The following is a 23,712-nucleotide window of genomic DNA, read 5'->3' as shown; positions in this document are numbered from 1 at the left end:
TTTTTGTCATAATTCACAATAGTCTACTTAGGTTTAAAATCAATGGAGAAATGAAATTAGCGTGGTAGAGAGGGGTTTGAGGGACTAATCTCTTTTTTTTCCTCTATAATTCATAATGACTCCACGGTTATTCAAGACTTACCACAAAAGTACTTTCATAACTTTCACATACTTAAAGTAGGAAGTTATTAGTGTTAGTTAAGACATATATAGTCTGTCTCTATAAAGTATCTAAGATGATGACAGAAAAGGGTAAAAAAAGTTGGCTTCTCACACCCATTAGGGTTGCCACACAAATTAGAAACCCCAAAACAGAAAACAACAAATGCTGGTGAGAATGTGGAGTAACTGGAGCCCTTGTGCACTGTTGGTAGAAATGTAAAATCGTACAGCTGCTGTAGACAACAGTATGGAAGTTCCTAAAAAACTTGAACATAGACTTATGATCTAGCAATTCTATTTCTAGGGAAATCCCCAAAAGAATTGAAAGCAGCATCTTTTTCAGAAGAGCTTCTTGTACATCCACGTTCATAGCAGCATTATTCACAAAGCCACAAGGTAGAAACAACCCAAATATATGTCAACAAATAAATAGGTAAACAAAATAAGGTAAATAATACATATAATGAAATATTATTCAGCCTTAAAAAGGAGTGAAATCCTGCTACTTGCTACAAAATGGACAAAACTTGAAGACATTATGCTAAATGAAATAAGCCAGGCTGAATAAGACAAATACTGTATGATTCCACTTATATGAGGCACCTAGAGACATCAAATTCATAGAGACAGAAAGTGGATTGATAGTTTCCAGAGGCTTGAAGGAGAAGGGAATGGGTTGTTGTTTAACAAGTAAAGAGTTTTATTTTCTCAAAAAGAAATGAGTTCTGGTGCTGGATGGTAAACATGGTCATTCAACAATGTGAATGTACTTAATACTTATAGATGCTCAGTACTTAGTATATAATTAACACTTAATACATGCTTAAAATGGTTAAGATAGTAAATTTTTTTTTAGATTTTATTTTTTATTCATTTTAGAGAGGGGAGACAGACAAAGAGAGAGAAAGAGGGGGGGGGATACAGAAGCATCGACTCCCATATGTGCCATAACCAAGCAAGCCCAGGGTTTTGAACTGGTGACCTCAGTGTTCTAGGTCGACTCTTTATCCACTGCACCACCACAGGTCAGGCAGCAAATTCTATCTTATGTGTATTTACCAGAATTTCTTAAATTAAAAAAAAAAAATTTAGGTTGGCTTTTGAGATAATGAGAGTGAGAGAAAATAATCTATAATATTCAATGTGACAGAGAGGTGGGACATCAACGTGGAATGCAGAGACCCATGAACAGTTCAGGGAGAACTGGATCACCTCCATTGCCAGGGTCCAACCACTGAGAAGGTAGCGTAGGCTCTGGTCACCACTAGCCAATAGGACCACCACCTTTATCTAGGAGATAAATGCTGAGAATCAAGCAGCTTCCTAGGCCACATTCCTCATGGAGCCGTGGCAAGCACTAAATGTACATATAAAGCATTTAGAACATAAAAGCATTCAATAAATGCTAGTTTAGGCCCTGGCCAGTTAGCTCAGTGGCAGAGCGTCGGCCTGGCGTGCAGAGGTCACAAGTTCGATTCCCGGCCAGGGAACACAGGAGAAGCGTCCATCTGCTTCTCCACCCCTCGCCCTCTCCTTCCTCACTGTCTCTCTCTTCTCCTCCTGCAGCCGAGGCTCCACTGGAGCAAAAGTTTGCCCAGGAGCTGAGGATGGCTCTGTGGCCTCTGCCTCAGGTGCTAGAATGGCTCTGATTGCAGCAGAAGGACGCCCCGGATGGGCAGAGCATCGCCCCCTGGTGGGCGTGCCGGGTGGATCCCGGTCGAGCGTATGTGGGAGTCTGTCTGACTGCCTCCCCGTTTCCAACTTCAGAAAAATGCAAATAAATAAATAAATAAATAAATGCTAGTTTAAAAAACAAAAGATATAGTAAAGGAAATATACAAAAATGCTGGAATTCTGAGAGGTTTTGGTTATTTACTTAAAATAAAATGAAATATTTTTATGTAAGATAATGGATGTATTAACTAACCTTATTGTGGCAATCATTACACAATATATGTGTATCAAACCATCAGGTTGTATATCTTAAACTTACAGATGTGATATGTTAATGGTATCTCAATAGAGCTAGGAAAAATTTTTAAATATTTGACTTTCATGATCTATGATTGACAAATACTACACTTCTTATGAGCAGAATGTTTAACTAACTGGAACACTTTTAAACCCCAATTTGCAAAAATAACTGAATTACTTTATGTATCATAGTAAAATAGTCTGTTCTTATATCTCCCCACCCTGACCCCTCCATAATTCTGTCAAGTAAGAAATGTAGGTGCTGCAGTGGAGATATTTGGTATATGTGAATACAGTTCATAATCAGTTAATTTAAGTCAGGGAGATTATTCTAGATCTTTAGGTGGGCCTCATTTAGTCAGTTGAAGGGACTTAAGAAAAGGTCTAAGGCTTCCCTAAAGAAAGAAATCTGCTTAGAAATAGCAGCTTTAACACTGCCTAACCCCCAGAGCTCTTTCCTGGTTAACTGCTCTACGATTGGAAACTTCCCTAGCCAGCCGCCGCAATCGTATGTGCAGATGTTGGGCAGCAAATATCTTCATGTACATCTCCTACACAGGTTCTCTGTTTCTGAGTTGAACCCCAACACGTGCACTCAAATATGGGCAAGTCGGAGGACCCGGGTTCGATTCCCGGCCAGGGCACACAGGAGAAGCGCCCATTTGCTTCTCCACCCCTCCGCCGCTCTTTCCTCTCTGTCTCTCTCTTCCCCTCCCGCAGCCAAGGCTCCATTGGAGCAAAGATGGCCCGGGCGCTGGGGATGGCTCTGTGGCCTCTGCCTCAGGCGCTAAGTGGCTCTGGTCGCAACATGGCGACGCCCAGGATGGGCAGAGCATCGCCCCCTGGTGGGCAGAGCGTCGCCCCATGGTGGGCGTGCCGGGTGGATCCCGGTCGGGCGCATGCGGGAGTCTGTCTGACTGTCTCTCCCTGTTTCCAGCTTCAGAAAAATGAAAAAGAAAAAAAATATGGGCAAGGGCATATGGCTCAACCAGATAGGAGGTCATGTGACAAAAGGAAATATCACATAGGAGAGAAATGTAAATTAATTGAAAATGAGAAAATAAAATTTGAAATGACTCGAAGAAAAAAAAATAGTCTGTTCTTAGTCTTACATTTTTTTTTCTTTTTCATTTTCCAATTTGGTATGAGGATACAACTCCTTTCAAAGCACCTCCTCCAAGCCTGCCTGTTCTCCTTGGTTTGGGTGGAACTGAATCAAAGGCTGTGACTACCTCTTCACCAATGTGCGGTCTGATCTGTTTCACTCCCAAAAACCTCCCAAGTGAAATGAGCTAACGGCACGGAAATGTTCAACTTTGGGCGTTATGACTCGCTTAGAACAATTAATCTTTTTTTTTTTTTTTTAATAAATTTTTATTAATGGTAATGGGATGACATTAATAAATCAGGGTACATATATTCAAAGAAAACATGTCTAGGTTATTTTGTCATCAAATTATGTTGCAAACCCCTCGCCCAAAGTCAGATTGTCCTCCGTCACCCTCCATCTAGTTCTCTGTGCCCCTCCCCCTCCCCCTAACTCTCTCCCTCCCTCCCTCCCATGTCCTCCCTCCCCCCCCCCACCCTTGGTAACCACCACACTCTTGTCCATGTCTCTTAGTCTCATTTTTATGTTCCACCAATGTATGGAATCATGTAGTTCTTGTTTTTTTCTGATTTGCTTATTTCACTCCTTATAATGTTATCAAGATCCCACCATTTTGCTGTAAATGATCTGATGTCATCATTTTTTATGGCTGAGTAGTATTCCATACTACACTATAGAACAATTAATCTTGATGTGCAGAACTGCCGTAGTCATGTCTTACCAGATGTAGCATAGCCTACAGCATATGTAAAGTACAGTGGTTTTGATGAAGAGTACAAAAAGAGAGGGAGATAAGAAAAAAAAAATCCATTTTCTCATAATGTCTATACCTCAAGGAATCCTAGATTTCTAAATCATCTTTCATAAAAATTTCTGGAATTTTATCATTGACCCTTTCATGTTTCCAGACTGAAAGTCATTCTAGTTTTGAATATGAACCAGAGCAAAATAGTTCATTTATATTTAAAAACCAATGCATTTCAGGAAAACATGAAATATCCTGTTTTTATATGTTGTGTTGTCTGACAAAAATAAAAATAATTTTAGGCTGCTTTGTTTGATAATTAGATAATAAGAGTTTTTCCACCAAATTTTTTTATAGTTTGACAAAACACATTCTAGTGAGTGAAGTACAGATGAAATGAACACAGTTATCAATAGTTATTGCTTTCTTTACTATCTTTGGGCTTTTAAGCTTTTCTCCTTTTGCACCAAGACCAATACTGAAGACTACAAACACATTCATAGAGTTCTAGTATATAAATGCCTACTTCTTATAAAACTGTAATCAATTACCACTGCTCATGCAGCCTACTGCCCTCAATGCACCATATTCAGAAAAAAATATAGATGTCTCAAATTTTCTCTAGTTCTGGAATTTTTAGATTTCTTTCTTTTAAAAAATTAATATGCTTGACTTGAAAAATACACAGTCTTAACAGCAGAAACTTGGACAAAGGTTTTTTAAATTATAATACAGTGTATTAATAAGTGTAAAAGTTTAAATAGTATACAATTCTATAAAGCAGAAATTCTCTTTACTTCTGTATCATATCAATATTGCTCTATAAGCTGCCTTCTTTCCCCCACTCAGAAACATGTCATAGACATCTATTCCATGCCAATACAAAGGTATCATCTTAATGGCTGCATGGAGTAGCATAATTTCTGTTCGAGTAATATAATTTATCTTAGAAATTAAGCAAAATGCAAACATACACAGGCACTGAAAATGTTTGAAGAAGTGATAAATTTGGGAAATAATAAGTGAATCTTAGAAGATGAGGAGCAGCTATATTTAGGGATAATAATGAGAATCTTAGTTACAGTACACAGTTTCTTACGTAAAGGGCACAGTGATGAATCTCAGAGAGGAGATCATCATAAAACTGCTAAAGGATGAAGGATCTGATATGAAATACAGAACATAGCATCTGAGTAGCACACTGGTTTCATCTAGCATCTGAGTAACACACTGGTTTCATCTAAGACGATCTACCTAAAGAATGCTTTCATTGCAATGATCAACTATTCTTTTTTGGCAAAGTAGACAGACATTTTTCGGACCAGCACATTTGGAAGAACTCTCACTTTCTTAGTTAGCAAATATTCTCCCCTTCTTCACAGGGTAGAGTAGGGCCCCTGACCTTCCATTCTTGAAACATCACATAATTGTGATTCTCAAACTCACCCAACACTTTGATTTGCCTTAATCTGTAACTGCATACCTCACCATATTAGGAGAAATAGAGCTTTAGCTTTGTCAGCTGTTTGTATTTTTTTATTTCAAAACAATACCAGGAAAATATTACATGAAAATCAAAATGCAAGTTCATAATTACCAAAAATTCAAAGTGGTATTAAAAAAAATATTTTATTACTGCATTATCCCTGATTATTTTTAAAGAATAACTTGCATTATATTTTAATAGTAACTAGAGAGCTCTAACTCATTACTGTCTACCTTGAATTATCAGTATTTTACAATTTCAAAATAATGTCAATACCTTACAAGAGTATAATTATCTTTCCCTTTTATATTACATTTGTCATAATGTTGCTTCTTCACATGTCTATATTTAACAATAGTTATCATTATTGTTTCTTTTAAAAAGTTAATCATCTTTTTTATAAGCTAAATAAGCAGTCTTTATCCTTTCTTGTGCTATTTGTTACTTTATGCATGTTCATGTATCCATAACAGATCATTTCCCTTCAGCTTTAAGAACAAACATCCTATAGCATTTCTTTTCTCTTTCTTTACTATTTCTTATACTATGGATTTGCTGGCAACAAATTCCCTCAGGTTTCTTTCTGAATATGCCTTTAAATTCATTTTCACTTTTAATGAATATATTCATTGCGCATAGAAATTTAGTCTGACAGTTGATTATTGCCTTCGAAATTTTTTTCCCTTTTGTATTTTTCTGAAGTTGGAAACAGGGAGGCAGACAGACAGACTCCCGCATGCACCTGACCGGGATCCACCCGGCACGCCCACCAGGGGGCGATGCTCTGCCCATCTGGGACATTGCTCCGTTGCAACCAGAGCCATTCCAGTGCCTGAAGCAGAGGCCATAGAGCCATCCTGCGGGAGGGGAAGAGAGAGACAGAGAGGAAGAAGAGGGGTCGGGGTGGAGAAGCAGATGGGCTCTTCTCCTGTGTGCCCTGGCTGGGAATCGAACCCGGGACTCCTGCACGCCAGGCCAATGCTTCACCACTGAGCCAACTGGCCAGGGCCACCTTTTAAATCTTTTTAAGGATGTCATTCCACTGTTTTCTAGGCTCTTAATATTGATAAGAGAAGGCAATTACAATTCTTATCGATGTTCTTCTGAATATAATTTTTTTCTCTAGCTGCTTTTAACACATTTTTTTTATCCTTTGTTTTTCACAGTTTAATTATGATATGCCTAGATTGTGGCTTTCTTTCTATTTATTCTGCTTAGGTTTACTAAGCTTCTAGAATCTTTCATCGATTTTAGTATATGCATTTTCTCTTGAAATATTTCTTCCATCCCATTGTATCTCTCCTCGTCCTCTGGAAGTCCAGAAATATGACTGTTGTCCCAAATTTGATACTGTCCCAAATATCCTCCACAATCTGCTTTGCCATTTTCCTCACTCATGCTCTTTGCTTCAGTTTTGAGATTTTTTACAGTTTATTTATTTATTTATTTATTCATTTTAGAAAGGAGAGAGAGAGGGAGAGAGAGAGAGAGAGAAGAGAGAGAGAAACAGAGAGAGAGAAGGGGGAGGAGCAGGAAGCATCAACTCCCATATGTGCCTTGACCAGGAAAGCCCAGGGTTTTGAACTGGAGACCTCAGTATTTCTAGGTCGACACTTTATCCACTGCGCCACCACAGGTCAGGCCAGTTTTGAGATTTTTTATTGCCTTGTCTTCTGGCTCACTTTCCCTTTCTTCTATGTGTCCAGTCTTGTATTAAGTCCAAGCAATAAATGCTTCAATTCTGATTTTGGGTTTTTTTCATATAGGGAATGTATAATCAGTTCTTTATAGAGCTTCTATTTCTATATTGACATTATTCATCTTTTTATCAATTTTTCCTTTAATTTCTGTAACACACTTATTATTTATTATTATTATTTTAAAGTTTTTGTCTCTTAATGTCAACATCTGTGCCATCAGTGTGTCTGCTAATATCAATATATAGTCAATTAACTATTTATGAGTCACTTTTTTTTCTTTTACAAATCTTTTTATTGTTTGTTGTATGGCAGACATTGTTTTTAAAAGAACTCTAGAATACTAGAGTAAATAATAATTTTCTCCAGAAAGGCAAGCCTTTTCCTTTGTCAAACAGTTAAAGTGGCCTGACCAGGCGGTGGCGCAGTGGATAGAGCGTCGGACTGGGATGCGGAGGTACCCAGGTTCGAGACTCCGAGGTCGCGCGCGGGCTCATCTGGCTTGAGCAAAGAGCTCGCCAGCTTGGACCCAGGGTCGCTGGCTCCAGCAAGGGGTTGCTCGGTCTGCTGAGGGCCCACGGTCGAGGCACATGTGAGAGAGCAATCAATGAACAACTAGGAAGTCGCAGCGCGCAACGAGAAACTGATGATTGATGCTTCTCATCTCTCTCTGTTCCTGTCTGTCTGTCCTTGTCTATCTCTGCCTCTGTAAAAAAAAAAAAAAGAAAAAAGAAAAAGAAAAAAAAAAAAAAGACTAAGCCTTTCCCACCATAAGTGACTTTGTATCAGAGACTTCCTTGTATATTGGATTAAAGGTTAAAAAAAAAAAAAAAAAAAAGTTAAAGTGAGGCACTGATCATTTCAATCTGATCGGTAGTTGAGCTTGGTTGGGGCTGGGTGGAAACTTTCATAAGTTTAAGGTCATCTTCAATTTCAAGTGCTTCATGTGGGAGATCTGCCCTGGCTGTACTGTAGTTCTCTTCCTAAGAAGACTTTGAGATAAACACCATGGGACTACAGAAAATTCTCTCTGCTTTAGAGCCCAGCCTCCCAGCCTCCTGTGTTGCTGTGCAGAAGTCACAAGGGGGATTTCACTCTCACGTCTGGAGAACTAGCTCTGCATCTGGCACTTCTATAAATTCCAATCTTTTGAGCCAGTGCGGGTAGCCTTTAACAGCTCCACTGGTGCCTTCTTACCCCAGTAGAGTCCCTCTACTTATGCAGGCCTGATCATCTGCCCAGCAGTGCACATACTCAGGGAGACATATATTCCCGTGGGGGTAAATGACTGCTAGGCTCTGCTCACCTAGGAAGAGTTCTTTTCTCCTGGGAATTTAGCTCTGTTAGACTTATTTGTGTCCATAGTTCTCTATTAAAGTTAAAAAATAATAATGAAATAAAAACCATGATTTTAATATTTATCCTTTCTTCCCTAGTTGTTACAGTGGAAAAATAGTCCTCCACAACTTAATCTGTGCCTTAACTAAAAGTAGAACTGCAATGGAACACTGTAAAAAAAATTGTTATTTTTTAACATTATATTTGCTTACACACCACTTGCTCTAACTACAGGTTCAATTCTTCTGAGTATTTTTCAAAGAATAGTTTTAAAAGATATATTTTTTGCTAAGGAATACTCTATGGAACTTTATTATCTTTAATTTTATACAGAATTTCACATATATCAAGTTTCTATCCTATACATTAATTACATCAACTGGTACTTACATTAACTCCATGAAGAAAGCAAGATCACACATTTCATTATACAATGAAAGAAACAGTTACCCAGACTAAGTGGAGACACACAACTTCCCACTGCAACTACAATAAAATGCAAAGTCCTTTCTGTGACTTCATGGCCAAGCATGTCCTGTCTTGTCCTGGAATTATTTCTCCATTCTTACCAGACATTACTCTCTCTGGCATTAGAACTAGGCATGCTAAGCTTCTCTCAGTTTCCAAAAAGCCAAGCTCTTTCTTCTCTTAGGAAATTTTCTCTATGTTTTTCTTTTCTTTCTGCCTGAAACAGGCACCTGCAATTTCCATAGCAAGACGTACCTCATCACTCAGCTCCCCCGCTAAATGTCACCTCCTCAGGGAATACTTTCCTGATCACACTAACATAGCATTCCTCCACTTGTCCACCTTCTCAGCTTTCTGCATCCTTCTTCTTATTCACCAAAAATATACAATAAATTTATTATCGTATTTCAATTTTTGAACTATTTTGGAAAACCTATTAAACTATTTAGTGGGAAACCCACTAAAATATAAAGGAACCGCCTGACCAGGTGGTGGCACAGTGGATAGAGCATCGGACTGGGATGCGAAGGACCCAGGTTTGAGACCCTGAGGGCGCCAGCTTGAGCGTGGGCTCATGTGGTTTAAGCAAGGCTCACCAGCTTGGACCCAAGGTCGCTGGCTGGAGCAAGGGGTTACTCGGTCTGCTGTAGCCCCCCGGTCAAGGCACATATGAGAAAGCAATCAATGAACAACTAAAGTGTCACAACAAAAACTAATAATTGATGTTTCTCATCTCTCTCCATTCACGTCTGTCTGTCCCTATCTATCCCTCTGCGTCTCTGTAAAAAATAAAAAAATAAAGGAACCACATGTGTCTTATTTACACAGTATCTGTCAAATAATAGGAACTCAGAAATATTTGCTAAATAAATGACCATTGTGGACCATGAGAAAGAAGATACATACTAAGAAGGTCTCTAGGTGACTAACTGAGCTCAAGTTTAAAAAATAGAACCTAGCAGCCATTTCTATACAGGAGCCACTAAAGCAAACTGCACTTCAGGGAGAAACCTGCACTGAACTATCTGCTTCTGGACCAAACTGCCTGCCTGCACTGTGTTTCTGCCAGCAAAGCCAGCCCTTACAAAGGAGTTCCTAGAATCCTAGACTGAGGCTTTCCCCATCCAACTGGAGTTGTGAAGGACTAGCCCCCGCTTCTTCACCAATCAGAGCAGCTCCATTCTGACCAATCAGGCCAGTATTTTTTTGGCCCAATCAAACTATAAGAATTTGGAGTCCTCATTTGCATAAGGACAACCAATCAGGGAGTAGGGGTGGGAATTCCTGTCTATATAAGTCAGCTGCCCTGTGGCTCTGAGCGTATACTTTCCTTTTCCACTGAAGACTTCAGACTTCATTTTCTTGGATAGAGATGAAACACCAAAGATGCCTTGCTGAAGCAAGCAGGGCAGACCAGTGAGGGAGGAGTAGATGTGTGCGCAGTGACTAGAGAAGAGCCGAGTGGATCTACTGAAGGGCCGAGCAGACCAGCAAGAAGCAGAGCAGAGCTGTCTAGCTGGAGAGGGGTTGCCCCGCCCCATGACCTTGTAGTGGCAGTGCTGTTTTCACAGCCGAGTTGTATCACCATTGGGCTATTCCATAGCCTTGTTGTTCTCACAGCCATACTCTGTTACAATCAAGCTGTTTGCACTGAATAAAGTTTCCTTTTCTACCTTATCCCAAACTGGGGATTCCTGTTGGTGTTGAATTGATGCCAATGACCTTCAGTTGACACTAGTGACCGAGGAACCAGGATACAAATTTAAACCTTTTCCATGTTGTCTAAATGCCCTCCCTACAGTAATCTTTCTTAATTTTAAAAGTCTCCTTGGGGATTTTTATATCTGCTTATAGCTATACATATTTTTTTTTTTTTTACCACAGAAGGAATATAATACAGAGATTTAGAGGAAAAACTCGGAAGCCAGATGGCCCAGGCTTAAATGTAGGCTCTGCCACTTCTAAGATCTATAGCCTTGAACAAGCGATTAAACCTCTGTGCCTCCATTTCCTAATCTATAAAATAGGGACGTTACCAAACTAAAGGGGTGCATCACTTGCAGTGTTCTATTCAAGAATGACATGATTGTTGCAAGATAGTTTTATTTACTTGCAGCAAGTAAAGCAGACGGATTCAAAGTTCTGTCTTCCTGAAAGGAGGCTTGGCCATTGCTTATATGTACTATTTAGTTAATTATATATTGATTTCTTCTTTTCAGTTGGCTAAATTTATTTGGTTGAATTTCTGTCAAGTTTATCCTGTTTACATCTGCATCTACAAAATACTGTGCTACATTTTAACGTTCAGCAAGAAAAACATTTAGTAATAACATTTAGAACTGGTCAAACCTTGAGATCCCTGTCCTAACAGAAATAATAATCATATACATATATTTCCTGGAGTTACTATAAGGATTGAGTGAGTTAATATATGTAAAATGTATGGCACATAGTAATCCCATGTGTTAAGTGATTACTATAATTTAACTAATTTGCTCACATGCTCATAAATAGACTTCGGATCAAACTATAATGGGTACTAGAATTTCACTGGGGCACTAAAATATCACTAGAAATGTAATGAGATAAATAAAACTAGATCAATCAGAAGTCCTCTCTGAACCAATGCCATTCTCAAGGCTTGTTTCCCCAACTGCCTTAGGCCAAATGTGGGCACCTGAAATGATAAGAAATATTCGTCTCCATGATTTCAGTAAAATCTTTGTTTTTCTATTTTGATATAGGTGTTATTCCTTTCTCTTTTCTCTTCCTCCTCTTCCTCATTTAAATGTGAACAAAATGACTGGTGCTTCAGCAGCCATGAGAGAAAAGCCTAGAAAATTAGTTATTAGTCTTGAGTCTCAGAAAAAATGTGAAATGCTGCCTATCTCTGGACTTCCAGAAATGTGAGAAAAATAAACGCTTACTTTTAAAAACTAATCTTTGCTGTTGTCATTGTTACTTGTAGACAAAATCATTCTTAAGTGAGATAACTGGCAAAAATATTATAATAGGTTATTCAGGGTGGGGTGAGATAAGACACCCTTTCCATCACATTATGATGAATATTCAAGTAAAGAGAGTCAATAACCTGTTTCTTAAAGGAAGGTGGGGTCTAGGGTAATGATTTTCAGTTTTATAGAATGAAACTAACCCCATGTCTTGATCCCTATACTATGGATACTATGGAGTTCAACTTCATGCTGAAGACATTCCTGCCTAACTATACAGGGGCTATATTCACATTGCTCTCCAATCAAACACATTTCAAGAGTTTTAGGAAGAATACACTAAAATAAAAAAATTTCCACTTCCCTCTTCCAAAAGAAGGGAAGGACTGACTTCTTCATTGTCAGTGTCTCTGAGTGAGGCTGGTGCCAGCACAATGTGGCCATCTACAGAAACGATTTGGGGTACTGACCACAGTGGACTTCATAGCTGGGCTCTTGCAGGATGAATCCCTTGCTCTCTAGGGAAAGCCCTGGGCACAGTCCCAGGAAGGCAGCTGTTGGCCCTCTCAGCTTCCTCGGCAGGCCATTCAGATAAACTAAGAGGACAAACCCCTTGTTTTTGTGCCCTGGCTTCTCAATAATCTTTGGATTCGAACGTGCATATAAACAAGCTCAACTTGGATGTCTCGCAAAAAGCACTTGAAAGGCAATGGTGATAAAAGGAAGCTATAGTTTCAGAGTAATAGAAGTCAGAACAGGGAGGAAGTTCCTGCTTTCTTTCTCAGGCCCCCTTGACTCTGGCTTTCAGAGTCATCCTGGCCTCCTCTCCTTCCCACCCTGTCACCCCAGTTCTTTCCTTCCTGGCCTGCCTCACCCCTCTTAAGGAACAAGGAGAAAGCTGATGAAGCTATTCCACCAAGAAGCAATCAGGTGTTCCTGAACCCCCTCTGTTGGCAGTCAGGGACACAGAAAAATGTTTGTAGGGTAGAGGGAGGCTTAAAATGGCAAACACGTCTCAGTCACTCAACAAGGAATATTCTAAATGGTTTTGAAAGCTGGCCTTTGGCATTTCTTTTTAAAACAATCGAGGTCCACATCAGCAATTAAATTCTTATGCATCTCTGTATCACCTCTAGGTACAAGCACTGTGTTAGACATGGGCAAAATGGCAATGGATTTGGAAACACCAACTTGAACCATGAATCACCCAACCCCCGTGTTTTACAAACAGGGAGGCTAAAATGGGCCAACAGGCTCTTTTGTAAGAGAGAATAACAGTCTTTTCCTGGGGGTGGGAGGAGGACAGAATGGTTTTCTGTACTTCTATCTATGAAAGTAAAGCAACTCCGCATGCTTGACTCAAAGTGATATGTGCTATGTTCTCTCTACTGATCTACCAAAGAAAAGGCCATTAACAGTAATTAGAATCAATGTTTGTATAGATACTACATAATTAAAATATATTCAGTATATGAGTATATATATGTGTGTGTGTATATCTATGTCTATACACATACATAGAAATAACAATTCTCTTCTATTCTCCCTACATTGGCTGAAGTGAGGGGGAAAAGGAGAGTGAATGCTAACGTGTATGGGTTTCTTTTTGGAGATGAACACGTTCTAGAATTAGTGGTGCTGATATTACAACTTTGTGAATATACTAAAAAGCACTGAATTGTACACTTTAAAAGGGTGAACTTTATATTATATGAATTATATCTCAATAAAAATACCACAGAAGAAAAAAATTACCTTACTTTAAATTATTAAAAATATTTTGATAATTAAAGTGCTTTGATACTGACAACATCAAACAGTGGTCAGGATGTAGAGCAAGAGGAATTCTCAATTATTGCTGATGGGAATGCAAAATGGTATAGCCAGCCACTTTTCAAGACAGTTTGATGGTTTTATATAAAACTAGACTACCATTACTATACAATTTAGCAATCACTCTCCTTGTATTTACCCAAAAGATTTGAAAACTCAGGTCCAGGTCCTGGCTGGTTTGCTCAGTGGATAGAGCATTGGCCTGGCATGCAAATGTCCTGGGTTGGATCCCTGGTCAGGTCACACATGAGAAGCAACCAACTGCTTCTCTTCCCCTATCTCTCCCCCTTCTTTCTCTCTAGCCCTCTCTCAGCCAGATGCTCGACTGGTTCAAGCATCAACCCCAGATGCTGAGAATAGCTCAGTTGATTCAAGCATTGGCCCCAGATAGGGGTTGCCAAGTGGATCCTGGTCAGGGTGCATGCAGGAGTCTGTCTATCTCCCCTTCTCTCATAAGAGAGAGAGAGAGAGAGAGAGAGAGAGAGAGAGAGAGAGGAAGGAACCTTAGATTCACATAAAAAGTCTGCACACAATGTTTAAAGCAGCTTTTTTCATAATTGGCAAAACTTGGAAGCAACTAAGATGTTCTTCAGTAAATGAATGATAAACTATGGTACATCCTGACAATGGAATATTATTCAAGCCATGACAAGACATGGGGAAACTTAAAACTCATATTGCTAAGTGAAAGAAGCTGATCTAAAATGATTATACAGTATACTGTATGATTCCAACTATAATGCTCACAAAAATTAGGGGATATTTCAAAATGAATATGAAGTGATAAAATATCCCCTAATTTTTGTGAGCAGTATAAATGATATTCTGGAAAAGACTAAACTATGGAGACAGCAAAAGACAAATGGTTTTCAGGGTTGGGAGAGGGGAGGGAGACATTAAACAGGTGGACCACAGCCTGACCAGGCAGCAGCGCAGTGGATAGAGTGTCGGACTGAGACACAGAGGACCCGGGTTCGAGACCCCAAGGTTGCCAGCTTGAGCGCGGGGTCATCAGGTTTGAGCAAGGCTCACCAGCTTGAGCCCAAGGTCGCTGGCTCGAGCAAGGGGTCACTCGGTCTGCTGTAGCCCCCGGTCAAGGAACATATGAGAAATCAATCAATGGACAACTAAGGAACCGCAACAAAGAATTGATGTTTTTCATCTTTCTCCCTTCCTGTCTGTCTGTCCCTATCTGTCCCTCTCTCTGACTCTCTGTCTCTGCCACAAAACAAACAAACAAAAATAAAACAAAAACAGGTGGACCACACAGGAATTTTAGGGCAGTGAAACTATTCTGTTTGATATATGTCATTATACATTTTTCCAAACCCACAGAAATATTCAACTCCAAGAATGAACCAAAATGTAAAATAGAGATTGTGGGTGATAATATGTCAGTGCAGGTTTATCAACTGTAACAAATGTATGACTCTGGTGGGGGAGGTGGCTTAAAATGCAGAGGCTATGCATGTGTTGGGGCAGGTGGCAGAGGAGAACTCTCTGGACCCTCCCTTCACTTTTCTGTGAACCTAAAACAGCTGTAAAAAATAAAATCTGGTTTTAAAAAGCACTTTGGGGTTTTAAATTACTCAGGAAAAAGCAAAGAAGGATCATATTTTTTTAAAAAGCCATGGGTTTAGAAAGGTGGGAAGCCACTCCCATGAGTGGTTAGTAGCTGCTCTGAGCAAAGGATCGCAGCCACAGAAGGGAAATGGCCTTCTCTGTTCGTTTTAAGTGATAGGCTAAAATGTCTGCTTTGTGGGCAAAGGAAATCTGCAAGTGTGAACCTTTCATGTTCTGTCTCTTTTAAAACTCACATGCAATTTATGAGCCTAGACTATATGCTGCTTTTGGTGAAGTTTAGTGAATCCTACATATGACTCATCATATTATTCTCAAAGATAGTTAAAATTATGAATGGAAAACTCATTTGGTAACACCTAACCATTGCTCAGAGGCTCATATTTTTATTCAATTAGGAGAAGCCCAAGAAAGAATCTCTATAAACAGGGTGTGAGCAAGAAAAGCAGCTTTCTTTTTCTTTTTAGTAGAATTGTAACCTTTCTCCATTTAGAGACATATGTTACTATAAAATTCTTGATGATCTACATGGTTGGTGTTTCTGAAATCACTCTTCTCTATTTAATATGTACAAATAATTTTTAAATGATTAGCTTTTTATTTCAAGAGTAAGATACAGGCTCTGGCCGGATGGCTCAGTGGTAGAGCATTGGCCCAGCGTGGGGAAGTCCCAGGTTTGATTCCGGGCCAGGGCACACAGGAGAAGCGGCCATCTGCTTCTCTACCCTTCCCCCTCTTCCATCTCTCTGTCTCTTTCTCCCCACAGCCAAGGCTCCATTGGAGCAAAGTTGGCCCGGGCATTGAGGATGGCTCCATGGCCTCCCATCGCCCCCTGGTGGGCATGCCAGGTGGATCCTGGTCAGGCGCATGCGGGAGTCTGTCTAACGCCCCCCCCCTTCCACTTCAGAAAAATACAAAAATAAAAAAGTAAGTTACATATTCTCTCTATATTTTAGTACTAAACTGCAGTATATATTTTTATTATGTGGTTTGAGGAGCCTGCTGTGGCTGGTATTGCTATGCATGACTTCCAAAGTACTGTAATTAACCAGATGACTCCTCCATTCTGGTGCCCTCTGGGGGTCTGCCTTGGCTTTCCAGACCTCTGTTTGCCTCTCTTTAAACTTATTTTGCTGCATTTATTGTCATTATTACGCAGTTACTAACATTCAGCCACAAAACGTGAAAATTATTCCATTGCATCCTTGTACTGTTTGTTAATTAAATTCCTTTTGTCTGTAGCTCCTCTTCAGCTCCAAAAACACAATTATAGCAGGACAGAATCACAAACAGATCAAATGGATTATCAGGCAGTCTGCTGCCTGGTGCCCCATATGGTCATTTTCACATAGATGGACCTTAAAGAGCTCTGTGGTCCTTTGGTGGCGGAGTGGATAAAGTGTCAACCTAGAACGCTGAGGTTGCTGGTTCGAAATCCTGGATTTGCCGGGTCAGGGCATATATGGGAGCTGATATTCCTGCTCCATGTCCCTCCCTTCTCTCTCCTCTCTCTAAAATGTATAAATTTGTAAAAAAAAAAAAAAAAGAAAAGAAAAAGAAAAAGAAAGAGCTCTCTGGCCAAGAGTGGCAGACTTTCCCTTGAGTGTAACTGGCCTTCCCATGGGCACTAGCATCAACTCAGCTCTAAATTATTTGGTATACAATCCAAAGTGAGATATAAATCCAGAGGCAGATTAAGGTCTGTTGAGGCACCGGGCACAGAAGAAAATATTGGGCCCCTTAAAAAAAGAGAGACAGGGAAAATAAAAATACATGTTAACCATATTTTTAAAGAAATAAAAAATATTATGTACTATTAATGTTAAAATTGCACATATGAAACCAAACTTGGTGTCATCAGAAAAAAGTATAAAGTTGGGGTTTTGTGGGGCCGTTCAGAAGTCGGGGCCCAGGGCACATGCCCGGTGTACCCGCCTTTAAATCCACCTCTGTATAAATCTAATTTATTAAATTCTGGCAGGAATGAATTGGCCATTTAAATAAATATTTATCAACATCACTTGATTTCTCTTCTTTCACAATATAATATTCCACACTCAGACATACTCCATGATGGTTTTAATTCTATAGGGTCTATTTGAGCAATAACCTTCTTGTGTTCCATTTGTTCTTGTTGGCTAACTTTAAGATGGTTGCTCCCTAATTTCCATACAAACAACTTTAAATTGTAAAGCCATACTAGAGTTTCTAATATAATGAGGTTACTAGAATTGGAGAGCTAGAGGGAATTTGAAAAATGCCCAAATAAATCATCATGTTTTACAGGTAAGGAAGTAAAGCTGAGAGAGGTCAAGTATATCATCCAAGATCACACAGCTGATTATTGAGATCTAGAAATACAAACTTGGTCTCCTGATGCTTAATCCCATGATCTTTTCCCTCATTTATATTTTATATTCTTTAATACCTGACCCAAAAAATAAATAAAGCTTCAAATTTTTATATTAGATATTATCCTTTTTTCTCTCATGTTGCTGAAAAGGACATGATAAAATGTATTATCAAGTGGATCATATTTTTACTATAAAATATATTGGGAATTATGTTCTTAGTCAAAGTTTTTATTAAATAATAATGAGAGCTATATACAAAAGTATTCCATAAAATAAATGTTTTTAGGCCCTGGCCGGTTGGCTCAGTGGTAGAGCGTCAGCCTGGTGTGTGGAAGTCCCGGGTTCGATTTCCAGCCAGGGCACACAGGAGAAGCGCCCATCTGCTTCTCCACCCCTCCCCCTCTCCTTCCTCTCTGTCTCTCTCTTCCCCTCCCACCAGCCGAGATTCCATTGGAGCAAAGTTGCCTGGGTGCTGAAGATAGCTCCATGGCTTCCACCTCAGGTGCTAGAATGGTTCTGGTTGCAGCGGAGCAACGCCCCAGATGGGCAGAGCATCGCCTCCTGGTGGGCGTGCCGGGTGGATCTCAGTCAGATGTATATGGGAGTCTGTCTGTCTGCTGCCCCCCCTTCAGAAAAATACCAAAAATAAAAATAGAAAAATAAAAAAGCTGCTACTTAATATTTTGGCTTCTAAAAATTTTGATGATAGGGCAAGAGTGTTTCCATATTTGCTTTTATTTCCCATGCAAAAACTTCTTCTTTAAAGCAAAAATTATGCAGATTCTGTTTAACAAAATATTTGTATTTCAGTATAACTGTAAAATAAAACTCTACTAGGGCCCCTGCTATCCAATATAGTACCTTTGTATAAATTCATAAAAGGCTACTCTTTATGGGGAAGGTGGCTTGGCTAATAAAGCAAGGTTGAATTTCCACTTGACCCCTTGGCATTCCTATTCAATAAATGACCTGTACAACTACATTCATTGACTGCTAATTCTACTAAACGACTCAGAGTTTCCCACTTATTTCTATTATAACATTCTTCTAAGAAAATGTCAGTCTCCAGACAAACTTCTATAATCACATATTTCACAAAAAGTAATTCTCTTAAATGTTTTCTAAGTGTGGATCTAGAGCAATACATTAATAAAAAATTAGTAATTATGGGAAAACTTTTGAATATTAGTTATGACCATTTGAGTAAGCTTGTAAGGAATATGCTCTTTCACAAAAGAATTACTAGTTTTATTATCCTAGATAGAAAAAGAGAAAAGGAAATGTTGTGTTTCTTAAAAGAAGACATAAAAATACATAGTAATAGAAAAATAGATTTGTAGTGTTAAAAAAAAAAACTCCAGGAAAACAGTAAGTAAAAGCTTCCTGAGCTTTTTCTACATACAGTACCTCTGCACTTTGAACATCATAAACATGAAGAGGTAAAATCTGTTGTACAAGGAAGTATATTTGGATATACTCAATAGATACATATTAAGGGACTGCTATGTATATCAAACCCTTAGTAAACATTTACTGAATGAGCTGAAGAGACTTTGCAAAAGAATGGAGGATTGGTCTATGTAAGTCCAGTAGTTGCGACCTCCGTTGTGGCCACCAGGCAGGTGCAGGTTCCCACTGAATTCAAATATATCATATAGAAACAGCGGAGCCAAGAAATGGTGGGCCATTACCTCTATTCCTAGCTTGCACTCTGTGAGCGAGTAAACACAAACACACTGGACTCCAAAACCCACTCATTCAGCACTCACAAAGCTACTGATACATCCTAGTTTTCCTAGAATCAAAGGCTCCATTAGTCTCACTCAGTCCCCTCTGCATGCATGGAATTCTCAGAAATTTCATCTTGGCTACCTTTCTCCCTACAACCATGTGGCCTCTCTCCCCTAAAATGGCCTCCTAGCTCCTCCTTTTAAAACTTTTCAGCAGGAAAGCCCTCCTCCAGTACATATTAGCATAACCAATCCCCTTCCCAAGCAGGAAGGTAATTAGCTGTATTATGTGGGAGTATCATCACATGAGCAGTGGCCATTTTTAACAATAAAAGTAAGCAAAACCAGAAAATACAGATTTTACAAACTTATTTGCCCAACAGTCAGTCTATTTCTACTTTGGAGGAATAAATGCATGATAACCAGAAAATTCAATGTTGGTTCAAAGATTGGTCTTGCCTTTCTCCTTCTTTCAAGCTTTTTCTTGTAATGTATCAAATTAGTTATTAATAATATTTAGAATCCTTTATGATGATTTAGTCATCAATTCAATGAATGTTTATGATATTAATAAGTTTTGGAGAAAACTGGCAAAATGGTGACCCTATTTGCAGCAGCAAGGAGATTCAGGATCCAGGGATACCCTTCAAATGGGCAGAAACTATGGATACATTTATAGTTCAACTGGACTAGTACTTTCTTTTATATTTGACTGAGTTGATGAGTCTTCCTTCTTAAAACTCTACTCCAGTGACTCATAATTTCATTTTCCTGAAATTTCTTAGAGAACACCATAAAATGTATACCGTAAAGTCTTATTCTCAGAAATTCCAATTCAGAATATTTTGAGAGGCTTCAGTATGCATTTTAACAAGCACCACCCTCGTGCCTACCCTAAGTAATTGTACTGTCACGCTTGTGTGAGTCAGACTAAGAAACAACTGTCTCCTAGCAAGAGATTACTCTCCTCGGATTCTCATTAAACCTCTCTGAACAGTGCTTCTTTGTCTACCTTCTGAATCCTCTTTACCAACCAATCTTTATATGTTGGTGTCTCTCTTGAGGTTCTAGCTTTAACAGATAGCTCTTCATACTCTGCATATCTATATGGATCCTCCCAAAAGCTCTTCCTACATCAGAGCTTAGCTTTAAACTATATATGTGCTAGTACCTCCCCAGTCCTTAACTCCATTCTTCACTGCTCCCTCAGACTTATCTAACAGCATGCTGAACTTCTGTCTGTATGAGACTTCAGGGTGATGTCATGTAGTTCTTCACCACACATCCTACAGATTTGGAACTGGGTGCTTTTGCTCATACTTTCTCTATGCTTGGAATCTTCCCTCCCACTCTTCACTTAATTTGAAATCCATTTTAGGTGGCCTATCCTGAAGAAAGAAACTCCTCAAACTTATTCTGTTGCATTCCTCTCGATGTGGGCTGATGAAATGTTGAGCATACTTCTTTTAATACCCTTACTGGTTTCTCCATGAAAGGCATACAAAAATAATTTGTATGTGAATGCTTTAGATGTCAGCATGCAGATACAGACCATTAAACTCAAATGCCTACTTCCTCTCCTCAGTTCCAACTTTCTCAATAACCACCCATAATTGTGGCATGGTAGCAGAAAAGAGAAAACTAGATTTCTGCCAAGTATCTACAACTTAAATGTAATCTGAGGGCATTTAGAGGTGAAGGTGAATTGGAAAACATGTGCAAAGGGAGGGATAAAAATAGATTTCTGAAGAAACTTATTGACCACAATATGATGATGATGATAATAATGAATAATTTAGCAAATACTGAGTACCTACTAGTCCTGGATATGAGGCTCCAGGTGACACACACTGTTCTAGGGACTGTAGACACAATTACAAACAAAAAGACCTATCCCCCAGTGATCTTTCATTCTAATAATAGCAAAAGAAAAACTAAAATGAAGGGCAAAAGAAACCAAAAGACAAACACTGTATAGATTCATGCATGCTGATATGTAATTAAACACGCACAAGTGAGCTTCTATTTCCAACCATAAGAGCCACTCGGTTCACAATTAGCCTTCTGCTGTAAACAACTAAAATGTGGACAGATAAAGGAAGCAACTGTTTTAGATTTAACAATAGCCAGTGCAGGACTGATGTCAGGGAGAAAGGAAACAAACGAGGTGAGTCTTCCAGTGGACAGGGCTATCTCCAGAACAGAGTGCAGAGAAAGAGATTGGGAGCAGAGAATCCTGTCTCCCTGAGACGAAGGAGCAGATATCACAGCTCAGGAAGGCAGTCAGCTAGGCTGTGTTGGCCAGAGTACCAGAAAGGCAGGATTTATGAAGAAAAAATGCCCAAGGAGTTGGCATGCTCCTTAGTTATTTGATTGAACACCTATCAGACTGCTAAGGTGAACCTCCATAACAAAGGGTAAAAACTAAATCTGGAAATACAGCCCAAGAGCTATAATCGAGAAACTTTCCAGTGTTCACAAAGGACCAGGAATGTGTGCCTATACAGTAGTGTGTGTATTAAAAACATATCAGGTGAACTTCTGCTTTCAACCATGACAGAGTAACAGACTTCAAACCAGCTAAAGGATAGTGGCAGAATACACAGACATAGTCACACCCTACTAGTAAGGCTAAATTTACCCGAGCTAGAGGATACTCTAGAATGCACTCACTCCCTAAGAATCCACAAATATCTGTCTCCAGAATAAATCGCTACCCTCTTTTTTGAAAATACAATAAACTCAGACCTACCAATCCACCACCTAAAATTCACAAGTTCAAGTGTTTAAAAAAGTTAATAGGTATATGAAGAAGGAAAAAAGTGACTCATAATCATAACCAGTTAGTAGACTGGCACAGAGATGATGAAATTAGCAGGAAAAAATATGTTAAAAGAGCTCTAATAAAAATATCCAAAGTACACAAAAGCTTAAAAAAACATAAACATAAAAGAGAAGAAATATAAGATATAAAAGATAAAATTTCTATACATAAAAATACAAAATGTAAAATGAAATATTCACTGGATGGAATTAATAATGTATTTGACACTGGAGAAGCAAAAAGATCAGTAAACCTGAAGATACATCAATAAAAACAGCACGATCTGAAGCACACAGAGAAAATAGACTGAAAAGTAATAATAAAGAGAGTTTATGTGACGCAATAAGAGGATGTCAAGCTGTCTAATTATTGTGTCAACTTTCAGCCAAGATTAAGTAAGAGGAACCAGATTTACCACCTGTCTCAAATGAAGAAATAAACTATAAAATTGTATTAATTCTTATGATACTGAATGTCAGGAAATTAAGAACAGTGATCCTTGAGAGACAGAAAGCAAACAGAGTCCTACAAGAGCTCCAGCTTAAGACCAAGAGAGAACTTACAGGCCATTGGGCAGGGACAGAAAATGCAGCTGAGCCTGAGTTTAGCAGACGGAGCTGGAACGTAAGGATGCTTTGGAGCTCAAAGAGAAAAGTACAGAGAGGAGACAGAACTGTGGAGATACTCACAGGATCCTCCTAAAGTCTTCAGCTTAGTACTGATCAGCCAACTCACTAATGGCAATTACTTTAGGCCAGGGGAAAATCATCAGGAAGAGTAGAGAAAGGTATATGCAGTAAGCACAGAAGGCCAGAAATAGTTCCCACCAGCTAGAGTGAAAAACCTCATGACTTATAGCAGTGTTTTTCAACCAGTGTGCCATGAGACATGGTCAGGTGTGCCATGGGGAAATTAAACATGGGTCCCCAAACTACAGCCTGCGTGCCTGGATACGGCCCGCGGAGGCTATTTATCCGGCCCGCCGCCAGCTGCCTCCATCCGAACATAAACATTCCCCTCACAATCCCTCCAGCTATCAGCGACAGGAAGAGTGGAGGCACAGGGAACGCTCACTGACCAATCACCTTCTAAGATTCATCCCGACCACTAGTGATGAACCAATAGTAGGCCGCCTCTCATCCACACTCAGGAAGGTCCCCGCTCGGGCTGCTGTGCACTTGTCATTGTGTGGCCACGGCAAGTAGTTGAAGCTGCTACTCCTCCCCATGGTCCCGATTTCTAATCCTGGTCAGAATTGGAGATAAATGTTGCCACCACTAGATGAAGCCTCAGCCTCAGCTGGTTATTTATGTCTATCCTAATGGTGTATATAGATATTTGACCTTTTTCTTTTTAAAAGAGGCCCCGCAGAGAGTGATATACAATGCATCACAATGCATCACAATGCGTCACAATGTTATCTAACTCTAAAGCTAAAGTTTGCTGATCTTCCTTTGGACA

At 39.3% G+C, this 23,712-nt stretch overlaps 1 protein-coding gene across 7 annotated transcripts in view; it reads right to left on the bottom strand.

Annotated features, from left to right (window-relative positions):
* ARHGAP28 (Rho GTPase activating protein 28) overlaps positions 1–23,712 on the bottom strand; it is a 214,088-nt gene that overhangs the window by 102,708 nt on the left and 87,668 nt on the right. The window lies entirely within an intron of this gene.

Source organism: Saccopteryx bilineata, chromosome 11 (genome assembly GCF_036850765.1).
Source record: "Saccopteryx bilineata isolate mSacBil1 chromosome 11, mSacBil1_pri_phased_curated, whole genome shotgun sequence".
Taxonomy (NCBI): domain Eukaryota; kingdom Metazoa; phylum Chordata; class Mammalia; order Chiroptera; family Emballonuridae; genus Saccopteryx; species Saccopteryx bilineata.
Note: the sequence above shows the minus strand (reverse complement) of the source record. Positions and strands in the feature narration are given on the sequence as shown.